General features: G+C 37.3%; 1 protein-coding gene across 7 annotated transcripts in view; it reads left to right on the forward strand.

The window, feature by feature from the left end:
- LOC150100053 (MAGUK scaffold protein DLG1-like) overlaps nucleotides 1-18,189 on the forward strand; it is a 741,341-nt gene that overhangs the window by 10,855 nt on the left and 712,297 nt on the right. For 4 of the 7 annotated variants that reach the window (XR_016549250.1, XM_090402765.1, XM_090402770.1 and 1 more), the window contains exons 2-3: nucleotides 20-114; nucleotides 9,923-10,035. The exons of 1 other annotated variant lie outside the window; for it this stretch is intronic. The gene's annotated coding sequence lies outside the window, so the exon portion shown is untranslated. The remainder of the gene's footprint in view (nucleotides 1-19; nucleotides 115-9,922; nucleotides 10,036-18,189) is intronic. 2 more of the 7 variants (XM_090402766.1, XM_090402767.1) reach the window with 2 other exon arrangements.

Below are 18,189 nucleotides of genomic sequence, written 5' to 3' on the forward strand. Positions count from 1 at the left end.
ATGTTTTATTGTCTTTCAGCGTCATGGTCCTGAGACACACCCTGATTCTTTTATAAAAAAAAAATTAAGGGTCAAAAAAGAAATTTGAGGAATGAATTATACTTTTTCCCATAGGTTAGTATATTCGATTAGTGCTTTTTCGAATGTATAACATATAATAAATATATAATACAGTAGTACTATGAGTAGGTTAAGGTGTTTTTTGTAAATTTTTATTTTCTAAAAAAAAAAATTATTTTTATTTTTTCCCCTTTCTCTCATTGCATATTAAGTATGGTGAACTGTCAGAGCCAAGTAACTTGACTTCTTTTGAAACCTGTTATGCTCTGATAGGACATTAATTGTAAATGCTTAGTATATTAATTACTGTCAGTTGCATGTGTTGTTCTAGCTGGTATGCTTGTTTTTTTTATTTATTTTTTGTGTAATCCAGAAACCAGTGATCACATGATCTATGTAATTTTTTTTGAGCCACTTCAGGCTTTCAATGAGCAAGGCAGTAGACTTGCATTAGGCACTAAAATTTGTCTCCAACCTAGATATTCATAAACATCATGCCCAGCCTGTATGCTATTGTTGGAGAGTGGGTATGGTAATGACTCAGCCAACTATGCCAGCAGATCTTTCTAGTTTCACCAGTTTTGTTCCAGCTATGTAATTCACAGCTTGCAATCTTTCATCCCTTTCTTCTAAACCACCAGTTCTGTTTTAAATCATCTTGCAAAATTTCTGTTACCCTTCTCATCTTGGCATCATTAGTAAATGAGTGGCTACTCGCTACAGATGATATTCCATTACTTTCCACAAATGATACTCCAATACCATTAAAGTACAAATTAAACATCAGTGGAGGCACCACTGGTAATGTTCTTTCTTAGATTTGACTCTACAATATACTACTGGCTTTCTGTACATCAGCCATCCTCTTATCCATTGTAACTAGCTTCATGTCCATCTTCATTTTCTCCAGTTTACGTAATAGAATTTTTGTGCAGTCACTGTGAAATGTTTTTGCAAAGTCTAGCAACATGTTCTCATATTTTTCTTGCTATATCATATTCCTGTCTATTCATTCCTGAATTCTTAAACTTTTCCAGTATTTTATTATTATTATTATTATTCAGGCCTCCATGGAGTCAAAAGACTCATCGTGGGAGATCCTTTCTAAGAAACACAAGTCTATCAAGACTCATCGAGGGAGGTCCCTCCTAGGAAACGCAAAAGTCTATCATACTACTCCTTAAACGCGTTGACTGTTCCCGCTCTCACCACTCTCTCAGGCAATGCATTCCATGCATTGCCTGAGAGAGTGGTGAGAGCCATCAACCACCCTCCATGCAAACAAACCACTCCTCACCCTCTTTCTCACAGTTTCCTTTCATAACTTCCAGGGATGGCCCCTTGTCATGATTCCTTCCCGCTGTTCAACCAAGCAAAAGAACTCCCCAGCGTCAACCCTGTAACCACCTCTCAACAGTTTAAAAGTCTTAATCATATCACCTATCCTAAATGGGGAATTTCTTGAGGCAACCAATGAGCTAAATTACCTAGTAACAACAATAGATGAAAAATGTATCTTCAATAAGCTCATATGTTGCTGAAAAAACTTACAAATAGTAAACCTCCTAGCTAGGTTTGCCCAGGATTAAGTGGGGAGTAGGCTGAGTGCTGAAAACAATATATACTGGAGCTATACTACCATTGATATCTTATGCTGCTCCTGCCTGGAAATATGCACTAGAATCAGAGAAAAACCAACAAAGGCTAAACAGAGTTCAATGCCTTATAGCCATGGGTATAATTAAAGGATACAGGACAATATTATTATTATTATTACAGGCGACTCCAAGGAGTCCTTAGACTCATCGAGGGAGGCCCTAAACATCATGTCCAGCACAACTATTCGACATTCACACAGTGTCTATCATACTTTGCCTTGAACTCATTCACTGTCATAGCACCCACAACAGACTCTAGCAGCTTATTCCACTCATTAACCACTCTAAAAGTAAAAAACCCAGCTCTAACACCCTTACTAACCACACTCTTGCCCAGCTTCCATGGATGTCACCTAGTCCTCCCACCACAGTCCTATTCTCAAAAATATCCTCTGAATTAATCCTAGAAACCCTAAAGCAATTTGAATGTCTCAATCATATCTCCCTTTTCCTGCCTATCAACCAATTTCTGTAAACCACAAATCTTCAACATGTTTTCATAAGGTTCATTCCATAGACCTGCTATCATCTTGGTCACTCGCCTCTGGATCCTCTCAACCCCCCCCCCCCCCCATCAAGAAGAAACCTAGGTGACCAGATCTGGGCAGTAGTCAAGATCGGGTCTTATCAAGGCTCGATATAGAGGAACAATAACTTGCTTATTTTGCGATGAGCCCACTGAACTTCAACTCCCTATCCACCAACACTCCTAAGTCCCTGGCCTCATCAATCTCCTGGAGTACGGTTCCACCAATGTGATATACTGCTGCTAATCTTTTCACCCCAAAATGCATAACCTTACAGCAAAATTTTGACATCTTCTCATTCACTATTGCCCTACCCAACTTAGCATCATCAGCGAACAAACGAACTGTTCCTCTTAGATCCTTCCCTATATCGTTAATGAACAAATTAAACAGCAGTGGTCCAAGAACAGAACCCTGCAGCACACCACTAGTCACAAGCCTTCTTTTGGATTTTACTCCTGAATAAACTACTCTCTGATATCTCTCCATCAACCACCCACCTATCCATCTCGCCAACCCTATATCCATTCCCATATGTTGCAGTTTACGGATTAGAATTTCATGTGGTATCCTGTCAAAGGCCTTAGCCAGGTCTATTGGTTTACAGTATCACTGTAAACCAATATACTATACAATAATACCAATACACTGTATAATAATAATAACAACATATTATTCTTCCTTCTGACAACAAATACTTTTCAGTTAATCCTCCCTGGGGAAACAAGTTGCCAGTAAGTTTGCCAGTAAATGACATGAAACTAATCTGCACAAAGTAAATTTTGTTTCTGAGAATCACAGTCCCAAAGAACATGTACCAGCTATTGCACACATGAGCTAGCAAAAATAGAGGGAATACTGGTGTGCCCCATTATGTATCCACTAGATAATGAATGAGAGTGGACTCAGCTCATTAAACTGTATTCTGTGCTAGCTTAAACCAAAAACAAACATGATGGTGCAACATGATGAAATTAATGTCAGATGGAGCATTGTTCAGTTAAACAAGATCCCTATGTTTTCGTTAATCAGGAAACTAGGTCAAATGGTGAAAAGCTAGGTACTAAAACAAATTCAATACCATCAACACAAACATCAGTGGAAAAGAAGTTAAACTGACATAAGAAATAGAAAATTACCACATGGACATAAATAGTATTACTGAGATTAAGACTGAAACAGGTGAGATCCTGCTAAATAATAAATATAGGATATCACATTAGTATAGGATACATACTAAGGCAAGTGATATGAAATCATTAGCCTCTATATACAGGTAGTTTATACTCCTGAATAAACTACTCTCTGATATCTCTCCATCAACCACCTACCTATCCATCTCACCAACCTATATCCATTCCCATATGTTGCAGTTTACGGATGAAACTTCCATGTGGTATCCCTGTCAAAGGCCTTAGCCAGGTCCAGCAGTATCACTGTAAACCCATTACCCTTATCCAGTTCAGCCGTCACTGTGCTATAAAACCTGAGCAAGATACTGAGGCATGATCTACCCTTCATAAAACTATGCTGTCCCCCATACAGTATCTCATTTTCATCAATCCATTCCTGTATTTTATCCTTGACTACTTTCTCCAAGACCTTGACAACGACTCCTGATATGCTGATCGGTTGGTAATTTGCAACAGTAGTCTTGAATCCTCCTTTATGCAGTGGAACTATTTTCCCCTCTTTCCACCCCTTCAGGACTAAACCAGACCCGAGACTCAGATTAAACAATAAGGTCAAGGGCACTGACAATTCTTTAGCTGCTTCACGTAAGACTCGTGCTGATATACCATCCAATCCCACAGATGTATTCACATTCAGGTTCTGTAATAGACTATTCATCTCCACTTCATTCACCACAATTCCCATATAAACAAATGGTTCCTTCAACGTCAACACCTGGATGATATACTCTTGCAAAGTGCTCGCGCAGTAATTCCACTATATCAACTGATTCAGTGACCTCCCTACCATCGGCGTTCCTAAAAATCATTCTGCCGTATTACAGTTTTTCTTTTACCAGCAGCATATTGAAAGAACTGTTTGGGATTCTCTTTAGCTTGCGTGGCTAATTTCCTTTCATTATCCATTTTTGCCTTTCTCACCACACTCGTTACCCTTCTGGCCTGCGCTTTATACCGTTCATGTGCCTGCAGGTCACCTTTCTCCTTAAATTCCTTCACACAGTTGTTGTTTTTTTTTTTTGCAACTCAAGTTTAATGGTGTTATTCTTCCATTTAATCCCTACTTGATTTACTATTCGGACTCCAGGTATACAGTCCACCATAACCTCCTGCAGATGCTCCATGACCACTTCTCATGCCCTATCAATATCCAGCCCTTGCAGTTTTACATAGCATGGCATTGAACCAAGCAATCTCCTAAGCTTGTCGTACTTGCCAGCACGGTAATTCCACAAGTACCCTGTCTTAATCAAAAATTTCACACATTTAGCCACCTCCCAGGTCAAGACCCTATGATCACTCTCACCAATAGATGGCAACATGGTCATATTCTTCCATTTAATCCCTACTTGATTTACTATTCGGACTCCAGGTATACAGTCCACCATAACCTCCTGCAGATGCTCCATGACCACTTCTTATGCCCTATCAACATCCAGCCCTTGCAGTTTTACATAGCATGGCATTGAACCAAGCAATCTCCTAAGCTTGTCGTACTTGCCTGCACGGTAATTCCACAAGTACCCTGTCTTAATCAAAAATTTCACACATTTAGCCACCTCCCAGGTCAAGACCCTATGATCACTCTCGCCAATAGATGGCAACATGGTCATATTCATTACAGTCAAATTCTCAGATGATGTTACTAGGTCAAGCACTCTCTGACCCCTAGTATTTTCCATTACATGCTGTCTCAGATAGTTATCCCTCAGTAACTGAATAAAATCCAGTTCCTTCCTTACATGTATCCTCTCCTCCTTCCAATCGATGTTACTATAGTTGAAATCCTCCATAATAATTACCCTCCTTCTACTCATTTCATCAATTTGCCTATGCATACTATCTCCACCATCTATTACATCATCTGGTCTATAGCAGCACCCAACTGTACATTTTGTTAGTCTCAATCTCACACCAAATAGCTTCAAATGAGCCCCTTTCACTATCCTGCTATACAACTTCTATTCTCCTTGGTTGCAGTTCATCAGCTATCATCAATAACACTCCTCTCCCCATTTTACTCGCTTTGTCCCTCCTGAACACACTATATCCTACACATTTTATCCCACTAACTATATTATCTCCTGTCAGCCATGTTTCACTAATGCCAATAACCTATGGCCAGGAAGAGTCATTCAAGTCCAAAAATTCTTCCTTCTTGTTCCTAATACTCCTGGCATTAGTATACATGAAATGCAGAGGTCCATTTGTCCCACCCCTTATCTTGATGCATTATACTAACTATCCCATTCTGATTTCTTGTCCTTCATACTGGCTCGGGTACATTATAAACATTCTTACACTCAACTGCCTCACTGATGTCTGCATATCCATTTCCTCCCCTCCTTAGTAGTTCTAGTTTCCCTGATTTTGCACATCCACTCTCACTTCACTAAGCAACACTTTTTCCAGTCTTCGCGCACCAAATCCATTCAAATGTAAGCCATCCATCCTGTACAAATCCTTTCGCCCATCAAACTCATTCCACACATCCACAAACTCCACACCACACCGTCTGCATAACCTGCACATAAAGTCATTTGCAATTATGGCCCTCCTTTTTAAACTCTTCTCTATCATACCGCAGCAACAGACTCACTATCCTAACTCTGTCACTCTTTTCTTTCGCTACCTCTAATAATTCCTTCACATCCTGTCTCATATCGAATTTATCTCCTTTCAAATCATTCTTTCCTGCTATGACTATCATTTCTTTCACCCTCAGCTTCTGTGCACTAATACTCTCACTTACATCTTTAATTTTTGCACCCGGTAAGTATGATTTAGTCAAATTCTCATCTATCACACCTCTTACTAACGGGTCACTGTACACTCTTTCCTTCATTTCTGAAGCACTCCCAATCATACGCTTATTATTCCTTTCGTACACTTGCTTATTTCCGTTTGCCGAGGCACTCGGGAAGGAGTTTTGCAGTCTCTCCAACTGCTGCTTCACCCTATGTATTACTCCGCATAACTGTGCGATCTCACTCATTACAGCTAAATTCTAGTTTTTTTCATCATTCAAACCATTTACTCTCTCTCTCTCTCTCTCTCTGTATGATTACTTCCACTCTCTCTTTCATCACTGCTCTCTCATTGCTATCTTGTACATCATCACAATTTACTGTCAAACCACTATTTTCTCATCTCACGACCTGACCCCACACTTCAATTTTTCACTTTCCTTACACTTTTGGCACAGTCTCCCACCGCTATCATTATCTATCCAAACTCCAGCCTCTTTCAGGAATGCATACATACCACACATATCACACTGGACGAATTTTCTTACATTAAAGTTTTTGAACAAAGATGGCAAAGTCTTGGTTGCCATTATTTTTTGTTGAATTGGCACTATATGCTATCAGTCGTATCTTTAAACTACTAGTTTAATTAAAACGGAAATCACACCAAAAATCACACAGACACACCAAGCTACCAAAAACAAACAATACCACGTCAAGATTAAATCAATATTGCCAATTTATTCTCAAAATAATACTTATCTTATCGGGAGCTCTTTGCAAACACTACACCAATATCTTTCGAGGCAGCTTGCATTATTGCTGGTCTAACACCAATCTGCCTGAAAATGCATGAATTCTCTCTTATATATGAAGTCACTTCCAGAAGTAGAATAACATTGATCCAAATTGCTTGTCCGCTTCACTACAGTATGTGGCTTCACCCAGCAAAGAGAACATATATTAAGGAGAAGGAAAGCTCTTAAAGTGACAATTTCCATATATACACTGACGAAAGCAAAACCGAAGTGAATGCCGGTTCTTTCATTGTATATAACAGACAATCCATTGTATAAGAACGCTGCTCTAAACTGCATCCCCTCTGTTCCAATACTAAGTAAAACAACTTGCTATGGTTCATTCACTTGCATATCTTTGGGAATTAGGACTCAACACCTCTCATCGAAAGACAAACAATTTACAGTGATAGTATATAGATGGCATAAAAAACCGAACAACCATATAGCATTAATACAACAGACAAGAAATCTGATTTGGAATCTCACTTGAGAGGGATGGGAAATCAAATTTTGCCGAGTGAAGGTGCATACTGGGGTAGCAGGAAATGAGAGACCGGAACAGCTAACTAAAGAAGCGGCTAGAAATGAATGGTTAGAAACAAGTTACCAGAAGTACTCGAAATATGTTTTATAACATATTTCGAGGTACTTAACACTTGCACAAGAAAGAAGCCTAACCTTGTGGGAAGAAGACATCAAAAATGGATCAAAAATAAGAGTTCTTGCCGAGTATCAGAAACAGACTCCACCTGAAAAATCGCTCTCCAGGTTTAACCATGCCACTAATGGAACATGGAAAACTAAGAGACTACCTACACAGTTTCCATATCCTGGAATCTCCATCATGCATTTCTTGTCCACACCTTCAACAGACTGTCGATCACATACTTTGACTGTCAGCTACTGGGCTCCATCTGGATGCCCCTAATACAACACATCATCACTTCTGGAGACAAGTGGCCAGTGTCAAAACAGAGACTTATCCAAAAGTATTATTCAGAATTAATTAAATTTGCCAGTATATGATCAACTTCCAGTCGTTGTAATGTAACAAATTACTGATATTGTGTGAATCATATAGCTAAATATGTGTATATATAAAAATATAAATATGGATGTAAAGGTCAGAATACATACATATAGATTTATAAATGTAAATATGAATAATGATACAAAAATATAAATATAAATGTTAATCATTACTCAGAAGTGACATGTAATATATGCAATGAAGCATGTAGGAACCTCCCGGTAGGGAGGTAATTTATGGGAGGAAAATGCAAAAAAAAAAAAAAAAAAGGAGTAAACAACCCCTACAGCTGCAAGCACATTTGGTTGTATTGATTTTACATGGAATGAAGAAATCCTGGAGAGTGCCCAGAGGATAATAACCATATCCTAATATGGTGTATTTGAGAGAAGTTGGGATTTATGAGTTAATTTTTTATGGAGGGCATATTGAAGTGTGTGGGGAAGAAATTATGCTTGGATGTTTTATAAGAGTGAGCAAATATTTTTCTTTACTCTTATAAAACTATGGGAGACATTGATTGGAGGGAGGAAAGGGCTCACATCAAGATGGAAATAGAATTTATACAGTTACTAAGGGATAATTATCTGAAACAGCATCTCATGAAAAGGACTAGGGATTTGAGAGTGCTAGATCTGGTAATAGCATCAGATGATATAATCACAGTAGCCATTCTGCCTCTGATTGAGGAAAGTGACCGTACAGTTTTGTCCTGAGAGGTTACTAAACGTTGAATTTTTTTGTCAAGAAAGGGTTTATGTTGAACTACAAAGCTTGTAATTATGACAGACTTAGGCGGCAGCTTGGAACATAAGCTGCCTCCTAAGCTAAAGGAAAAGAATGGCTTAAGCAAAAGGAAAGAATATCAGTAGTGCATGGGTAGTGGTTAGGAATTGTTTCAGAGAAGCAGTATCAGACTGCATACCCACAGTCAGAAGGATAAAGTGTGGGTTAAGTGGGCAAGTAGAGATAAAGATCTTTTGCATGTTCTTCCTAAAGATGCTGTCAGCCAAAAGATAGTAAACATGTAGAAGAATTATTTAGTTTAAAACTCTAAGTTTAACTTGTTATAATTATTTATTTAATTTGATTAAAAGTCCTTGTAGTTGCTAAAAAGAATTACTTGGATGTTGAAAAAAGCACAAGTAAAGATCGGAAGGTTATTGTCTTTATAAGGCTGTGATCTGCATCTTGACTATTGTGCATATATTTGGTCGTTTGTATTTCTTGGAGATCAGGAAGTGGCATAAATGATCCAGAGTTGAGTGACGAAGCTGGTGAGAGGTCTTTTAGAATGCTCCCTATGAGCATTCCAAAGTCATTCATTTAAATTCATTCACTTGTTGGTACCAACAGTGAATGAAATTCAATTCAGACTTCATTGCTTATACAAACTTAAGGTGTATTGGATTTATACAAATTCACACAAAGTTAGATTTCTTGCTAATACTATTATTCATGTAGTTGAATCATGTAAACAAAGAAGATCACATGAATAATTATAATTAATAGTTTTCTGTGACGTCCAGGCAATCAAGGGCTCATTGAGAGAGGCTGTATACCACCTCAAATAGCTTTCAAACTTTCTCTTAAACTCATTCATACTAGATGTACACACCACTTCAATTGGAAAATGTTCAATTCACTCACTGCTTTGTGAGAGAAAAATCTAGCTCTTATCCCTTTATTAACTCTGAAAAAAACTTTACTTCCATGTCTCTATCCACCTTCCATATAACAAAAAAGATTTCATCAGACAGTATTCTGTAACACCCATTCAGAAGTTTATAGACTTATCATATCACTTCTCTTTCTCCTGTTAACCAGAGTTTGTAGTCCACATCCATATAATCTACATTCCATAATCCTGATATAATCTTTAACTCTTCTTTGCACTCTTTCCACAGCTTCTTTATCCCGGTGGATCCCAGGATACCAAGTCTGCACACAGTAGTCCAGGTGTGGTCATATCAAGGCATTGTAAAGAGGCTGAATGACTTCATTATCCTTACATGTCAAGGTTTGTTTCAACATCTCAATTATCCTCTGAGTTGTACTTGCAATTTTTTTACTATGACCTTTGAATTTCAAATTCCTACCCATCATAATGCCAAGATCCTTAGCTTATCAGTTTCTTGTAGCATAACCCTGCTAACATGATATGCTGCTGCTGGAAATCTCATTGTGCATAACTTTACATTTACTAACATTGAATTGATAGGCCCTTATCATTTGCCCAAATTTTGCCCGTTGAAATCATTCTGTAAGTGCTCGATATCGTAGCATCTCTGATCGTCCTGCCTATCTTTATATCATCAGCAAACAATTGAAAATCTCCTCTTAGATCCTTCCTAATGTCATTAATGTACAGATAAAACAACAATGGTTCAAGGACTGATCCCTCATGTACACCAGTGGTCATCTTAAATCTGGCAGATTCACGCCCACTGTATATCACTCTTTGATAGCTATTTGTCAACCATCCACTCATGCCAGTCTGACGTTTATATTCCAAACCCACATTATCCAGTTTATGCAGCAGCCTTTCATGTAGTATCTTATCAGGTGCCTTAGCAAAGTCCAACAGTATCATAGTGTATCCATTTCCTTTATCCAACTCAGCTGGCATTGTAATAAAATAAGATGAATTTCTAAAACATGAGCTCACTTTAGTAAACCCATGCCACTATTTGCAGAGTATAGTTTGTTTGTCAACCCATTTCTGTATGCAAGTTCTTACCAACTTCTTTAAAATCTTCACCACCTCTCCAGAAATGGTGATAGGTGGGTTTTTGCACTACCTTTGTACAACGGAACTATCATACATTCTTTCCATTCTTCCTGATCTGAGACTCAAGTTATACAAATATGTCAAAGGCTTAGCCAATTTGGCTGAAAGTTCTTTTAGCTTACATGCTGATATTCCATATGTCCCTAATGTCAAATTGTCATCCAAGTTATGTAACAATTTTTCAACCTCATTGTCATGCACCTCTCTATCTCTTCATTCAGTGTAGTAGTAGCACTGTTACCATGTTTCGTACACAGGGTTGATGTATCTTAACAAAGTGGCCATTAATTGAACGGTATTATCAGCTTGCGACATAATACTGTTTGTGTTGAGTAAAGTTATTATTGCATTTGTTCTTTCTTTTACTTGTGGCATAACAACAAAGTTCTTTTGGATTTCCTTTAGCCTGCATAGCCAACACAACTCTTAACTTTTTTTGAGCTTTATGTATTTCATAACTCCTCTTCCTCTCCTTCTCATGATATTCCTTCCACATCATTTTCTTATGGATCTCTTGCTTAATAAGGTTGCACATTCATTTCGCTCCTAGCCTATTTATTTTTTGAACACTGGGGATATATTCAGATACTGCCTCATTTAAGCACTTTTTTTTAGATTCCCTTGCATTGCTGATGTTGGAATATCTGTATTAACTATGGAACCAAAGGTAGTATTCCCCTGAGTTTGTCATAATTTCCAGCTGTGTAGTTTAGCATGTAGCCTATACTAATTGAAATGTGTATTTGCTACTTTCCTGGAATGTACAGCATGATCATTGTCACAAATTGGTGGTAAAATAGTTGTATTCATAACTTGGACTGCTTCTGATGCTATAATCAAATCTAACATGCTTTGACCTAGAGTTTCTTCTTTCACATGCTACTTGAGAAAGTTTTCTCAACTCAATAAATTCTCTTTCAGTCTTATCACGAGATTTCTTCTCTACCCAATCTATGTTTGGATAGATAATTTGTCATCCATAATGTTACTCTTTTTTTTACCCACCAGGTTAATTTTGCAATGCATTTCATTGTGCCTAGAAACTGAACTGCCAGGTCTATAGCAACATCTCACCATATTTTTCATTCTATTAGTCTCCACTTCACACCAAATAACCTCAAATTCACTACTACATGGGACATTATTACCATTATTGCTTTCATGCATCTCTATGCTAATTGGACTGAAGTCATCTGATATCATTAGTAGTACTGTCCCCCTTTTGTCCTATCTTCTGTCATTTCTAAAAATACTGTACCCTTTACAATCTATTCCAGTTACAACATCTGACTCTCATAGCCAAGTTTTATACTAATGCCAACAATCTTAGGCCACAACATATTTAATAAAGCAATGAACTCAATCCCTCTGTTCCTGATACTCTTGGTATTTGTGTAGACATAAATTACCTGGCTTTTTCTTATACATAGATCTATAGTCTGCTTGGCCCCTATTGGACAGCTTTCTCCCTCACCAGACACTCAGAAGGTCCGAACCCAAAGCATAAGTTTCCATCCTTTTACCATATACATAACTATGCTCAGTGCCTTTCACACCATTATCCCCGATGTACACCATTGCTGAACATACACATGCATTTTTACCTTTCCTCCCATGAATTAAATCATAAACTTTTCTCTAATACACATCAGTAGTTCTTGATTGTTTTTTTTTTTTTTTTTTTGTGATTACTCATTTAGCACAAATGGGCTTGTTTCAAAATGAATGATATTCTATTATACAAATAGTTATACTGTTCTTTGTTACCTTAAAAGTATTTTGATTATCAACTTTATTTTACTTTGATCGCATTACTCTGGAGATGTTCATTCAGGACCTTGTTGTTAAGAGTTCATTGAAGTTTTTGGAATATATTTTGGTGAATAAATATTTTTCAGAAAGATTCTTATTTTTCAGATTGTTACATGCCACGTTTACATAATTAGTTTACAGCTAATGTCAAATCTTCATTTATTTAAAATTATAAGATTTTAGAGTGGTGACTGATTTATAGCCTGATCAAAAATACACTTATAAAATGTTAGATAAATTAATTATTTAACAACTAGAAAACTTGAGTTGCTACCTAGCCTAAAATCTTTATTCATATTATTCATATCAGATTGCAAGAAACTATTGACCGTAGACAGTTGGCAGTGTGGTGTTTCATGCCCTTCCACACTGCTTCCTGTGCTCCTTGATGTTTTGCATAATGTAATTTTCTCATTCCTTTCACTGTATTAGGCCAACTGCCTTGTTGCAGACTCACACCATCCATTTCTTTAAAGATCTTTTGGTTTCTTCTTCTTCTTAGTGTTGTCCTGCTTGGTGCAGAATCTGCTGTTTTGCATTTGGTTTGCAGCATCAGTAGGGTGGACACCCATAGCTCACATGTCTTCATTTAGCCCATCCATTGCTTTTTCAAGCATCCTTTAGGTCGTCGACCATCTGGGCTACATATGAGGGCCCATCCTGCAACAGATGCCTTGTCAGCGCTGGCCACATTACCATGCCATTGTAGATGTGCTTCCCTTATCTTCTCTGGGATTGAGAAAACACCAAGGGTTTCCTGGATGTCATCATTTTAATATGGTCTAGTTGTGTATCCCAGTGTTCATCAGAGCATCCACATCTCCATAATGTTTAGTGCCCTGTTCATGCTGTTTTGTTACAGGTGCATTCTGCTCCATAAAGTGCAACTGGCTGGATGATAGTGCAATAGGGGTTGGATTTGAGACACGGGGGTATTTTCTTGTCACACAGGACTCCAGTTCCCTGGTGCCATTTCAGCCAGGCAACATTAATGCATGTTCTATCATCTGGGAGGGTACTGTCAGATGCCATACGGGATCCGAGGTTCTGAAAGTTACAGATCTTAGTAAGTTCAGTACTATTGACTAGAATTGTGCCATCTGTCTGGGTGCCACATTCTAAATATTCAGTTTTTGTCGGGTTGAGTCACAAACTGAAGTTGTCGGGTTGAGTCACAAACTGAAGTTGTCAAGTTGTGTTTTCCACTGGTTTGACCAGTAATTCAAGTTTATCTCATTCTTTTGGGCTGGTAGGACATCATCAGTATATGGTAGAGTCCGTGGGTGGGGTTGTTGCAGGTCTGCAGTCACTGTGTTCCATGCACAGGATAAACAGAAATGATGATAGGGCAAATCCTTGGTTGATGCCTGCCAGAATGTTAAATGGCTTGGTGACATCAGCATCACAGCAGATGGAGCTGGTGGTGTAAGTGTAGAGGAACTGCATACAGTGCATTCAAAGGCAGAATTAATTATTCTGTGGTCTTAATCACCTAAGCAATCAAACATAGATGAAATATGAAAGCCTATCAAAAAAAAGTTCTTCTGGTTTCTTATACTGTAAACAATTAATATTCATCTGGTTACATGATCTCTTTTGAAATACTTTCCTATGGATCTCTAAATTTTTTCCAATCATGAAAATTGTCCACCTTTTGAGGAGAGATTTCATTTTGCAAAGGAAGAATCATAGAGAGAGAGGTCATGCAAGTAAACGTTTTAAAAACATGTAACCACAAGGCTAATCATTATTGTTCTAAACACAACCAGTTGTTCGAAGCTCGGAGTTCTTCAGTCATCAAATTATTATTACATGACACCTCCAAGGAGTCCAAAGACTCATCGAGGGAGGGCACCTACTCTACAACTCTGTCTCCACTACTCAATTCACGAACTACAACGAACTGCAACTACACCAATGAGCCAAGAATGTTTTATCTTTTGTGCATAGCATCCTGCCTGTTACATTACTTTGAGAAAGACTGAACAGTACATATCTTGCATTATGATTATAGGCAGCAGTTTCAACACATCACTTATTTACATCAGTAAAGAAATAAAACTTCATAAAATGTGGTTAATTTCTTCACTACATAGAGGAATCATGATTCAGAATAAATTGCTTAGCAAAATTATGCAGTAACATAATGCTCTTAAACTTCAGGACTATATTAACAATGTGCCCAGTAGATGATAGGTTGGACAGAGATCTATTTAATACATGGGCCATCTTGAAGCCTACCCTTAATAACTTGCATTAGTTCACCTGGAAATTGTAAAGGAAAACATTTTCCACCTGCACATAACATGTATTAAAGATCTCCAAATAACCACAGGAACTGCTTTTAAAATGGTAATTTACATTCAACCTAGAATAAAATGCATGATAAACATGGATGCACATGAAACAATGTGCAGAAAAAATTTTGCAGCTCCTGCTACTCATCCACGTAAAATCCTCACTTAGTTTATTCTCGTGATCGTGGGTATGCCCAGTGGAATTTATAGTAACTCTATAAATTCCACTTTCATCTTACCATGCTTTCTTTCCTCTCTCCATTCTGTGTCTTCATAGTTGAGTCCCCCATTATAATTACTTGGCCTGTACTCATTTTGTTAATCTGTCATTCATTGGTATCCACATCTTCCTGTGAGCCTCTTATCTATAAGAGCAATCAACAATATATTTTGTCCTATTGGACAAAATATATTGTTGGATTAGATTATTTATTATTATTTTGTTCTATTAGAGAAAATAATCTATTTGGCACCAGGTAGCCTCAAATGCCCAGAGACCCAAATGAATACTTCCAAGTTCTATTTTTCTTGGTTGAAGTTCTTCGGCTATCATCAACAATATCTTGCCACTTATTTGTTTCCGTATTCTTCTTGAAAATACATTACCCTTTACATGTTATCTCTGTAACTACATCATTATTTAAGATGATGTTAATCCTAAATATTAATATTTTTTTAATATTTAGGGTTTTCTCAAATTATCATGCAGCTCTTAATATTAAATCATAAAATAGCAAAGCTTTTATTGTAATGGAGTTGCTCTTGTATACAGACAGACAGTACACCATCATTCATGATTCTGGATTGTTGTGCATATGAGATTTTTTTTTTTTTTTTTTGGTTCTTTAATTCATAGCATTTTAAAATCTATAGTATTTTTGATTCATTATGGCTTTTGGTTCAGTTATCAAATAATAAGCTTATATGGGTTGGAATACAAGCACTGGATCTATTACCATAAAGACTTTGCTATTTTCAGATTAAATCTCGACTTATTAAATTTTTTTTAAATGTCTTTATTGTTAAAAAAATTATAGTAGCATTTATTTCTAAACTTTAATAATATTCATAAATTTTCATCTGACAATTTCTTTAATTTTCATATTGTTCCATAAATGAATTTTCACCAATTTTTACCTTCATGTTCATTAATTCATCAAGCGAGTTAGTGGCAGACCATTTTTGAGACCTGCAGCTCTTTCTTGGCTCATGATCTAAACTTTGTAGAATTGTCATTGTGTATGTGGGTACCAGAGTTATTCAGAGTGTTGAAATACATGAAGTTGCCTTCAGCACCAATAGTCCCCAATCCAAACAACAAGAAACAGTCTCCACTATCCTTCCTGGATGTAGGGAAAAATTGTTACACATACTCTGTGAGTCAGCATTCTCTAGGCAGGGTAAATTTAGCCTCTTTTGTCTGTTATTATGAGCCAGGCATCTCTATAGAATTCAAAGATTCTTTATTGCAGGCCCACACTGACTATTATTCACACAAGATTTGTCTTCATTCTGCTCATTCGCCACTCTCTAAGCAAAGAATGTAGTCCTCTTGTGCTTGCTAAATTTCAGAGGTGATTCCCTTGTTCTCTTCTTGTCATGTATTGAAAACTTTCTTCTCCATCAATCCTATAACACTCCCTCTGTGTTTCTCTCATATCCCCTGTTTCTGTCTCTTAACCAGTTTTGTAATAACTCGCAAATCTTCAGTCTGTCATCATAAGAACTTTTCATTATAGCTACTTGCTTCCAGATCCTCTCCACCACACACACACACACTCAAAAAATTGTATGTAGAATTACAAATATTGCCATATCAAATCTTATCAAGAGGGATAACAGCCTCCTTATCTCTACTTATCGACGTATTTCTTAACATCAGAGTGATCCTCTGAACCAATGGGTCTCATGTAGTCTTCATGTGCTTGCTAAATTTCAGAAGTGATTCCTTTATTCTCTTCTTGTCACATATTGAAAAATCCCTTTAGTTGGAGCAAATGTGGATGGATATAAATCTGGTGATTTGGATTAGAGGGTGGCTGATGGACAGATATCAAAGAGTGGTTTATGGAGGAGTTGAGTCCAGGAGAAGGCAAGTGACCAGTGGTGTACTGCAGGGCTCAGTACTTGGTCCTCTGTTGTTTAACTTGTATATCAGTGATATATGAAATGATTTGGCAGAAAATATTCAGTTGTTTGGTGATGGTGCCAAACTGGGAAGAGCAGTAGTAATTCAGAAATCCTGCAGAAAGACTAAAACAGATTAGCAGTGTGGGCAAAGAGTTTAATGTAGCTAAATGTAAGGTAATGCACTTTGGGATGAGATTAGAAACTGTGTGCTATATTGATGTAGCTGAACTGCAGGAAACTGATGAGGCCAGGGACTTGGATGTGATCATAGACAGGTAATTGAAGTTTAGAGGGCAGATTGCGAAGTGCACATCATAACCAGAACAGCACATCAGAAGATTACATTGTTACATTAACAAGCAAGGATAGAAAGGTTATTGTTCTCCTTATAAGGATTTAATAAGGCCACATCTGGACTGCCTGGCCACATCCATGAGCATAGATTGACTGTCTGTAGACTTCAAAATTAGCTGATAGACAAAACAGAGGAGATATTGCTAGAAGCATTTAAGTTATTAAAGAGATTTTTATGATTGATGATGTAGAATTTTTTAAGTACATGATAGAAAGGGAGAGAACAAAGAGTCGCCAGTGGAAGTTGTATAAGAGTGTAATCAGCAAGCATGTTAGGACTAGGTTTTTTGTTTGGAGGATGGCGAATGGGTGGAATGGATTGTCAGAGGTGGTTATGGGTGCTTCATCAGTGAACGAGTTTAAGGAGAAGTATGATAGGTAGTGTGTAAACAATGGCTAGTGTGTGAATAAATGGATCTTCCATGATGAGTCTTCTGACTTCATGGAGAGATACCTGTATAATAATAATAGTGCTGAGTGTTGTGATACACCTTGGTCATCCACCTTTTCCTAGAATCTGCACCTTTATATGCAATTCTTTGATGTCTTTGGCCATATTCTTGTCCATATTATCTTCATATCAATCTCTATTAGCATGAATTTATGTAATAGTTCCATTTGGTAACCTGTCAGATGCCTTTGCAAAGTTCAGCAGTATTATTATATAGCCATTTATCCAATTCACCTGTCACTTTATAGAAAGTGAGTAAATTACTAAGGCATATCTTTCAGAAACCATAGGGTATATATTCTGGGAAAGATCATGTCTTTGTAAATTTTGTCTTTGACA

This window comes from Typopeltis vanoorti, chromosome 13 (assembly GCF_054136105.1).
Source record: "Typopeltis vanoorti isolate ZY-2024b chromosome 13, IOZ_Tvanoo_1.0, whole genome shotgun sequence".
Taxonomy (NCBI): domain Eukaryota; kingdom Metazoa; phylum Arthropoda; class Arachnida; order Uropygi; family Thelyphonidae; genus Typopeltis; species Typopeltis vanoorti.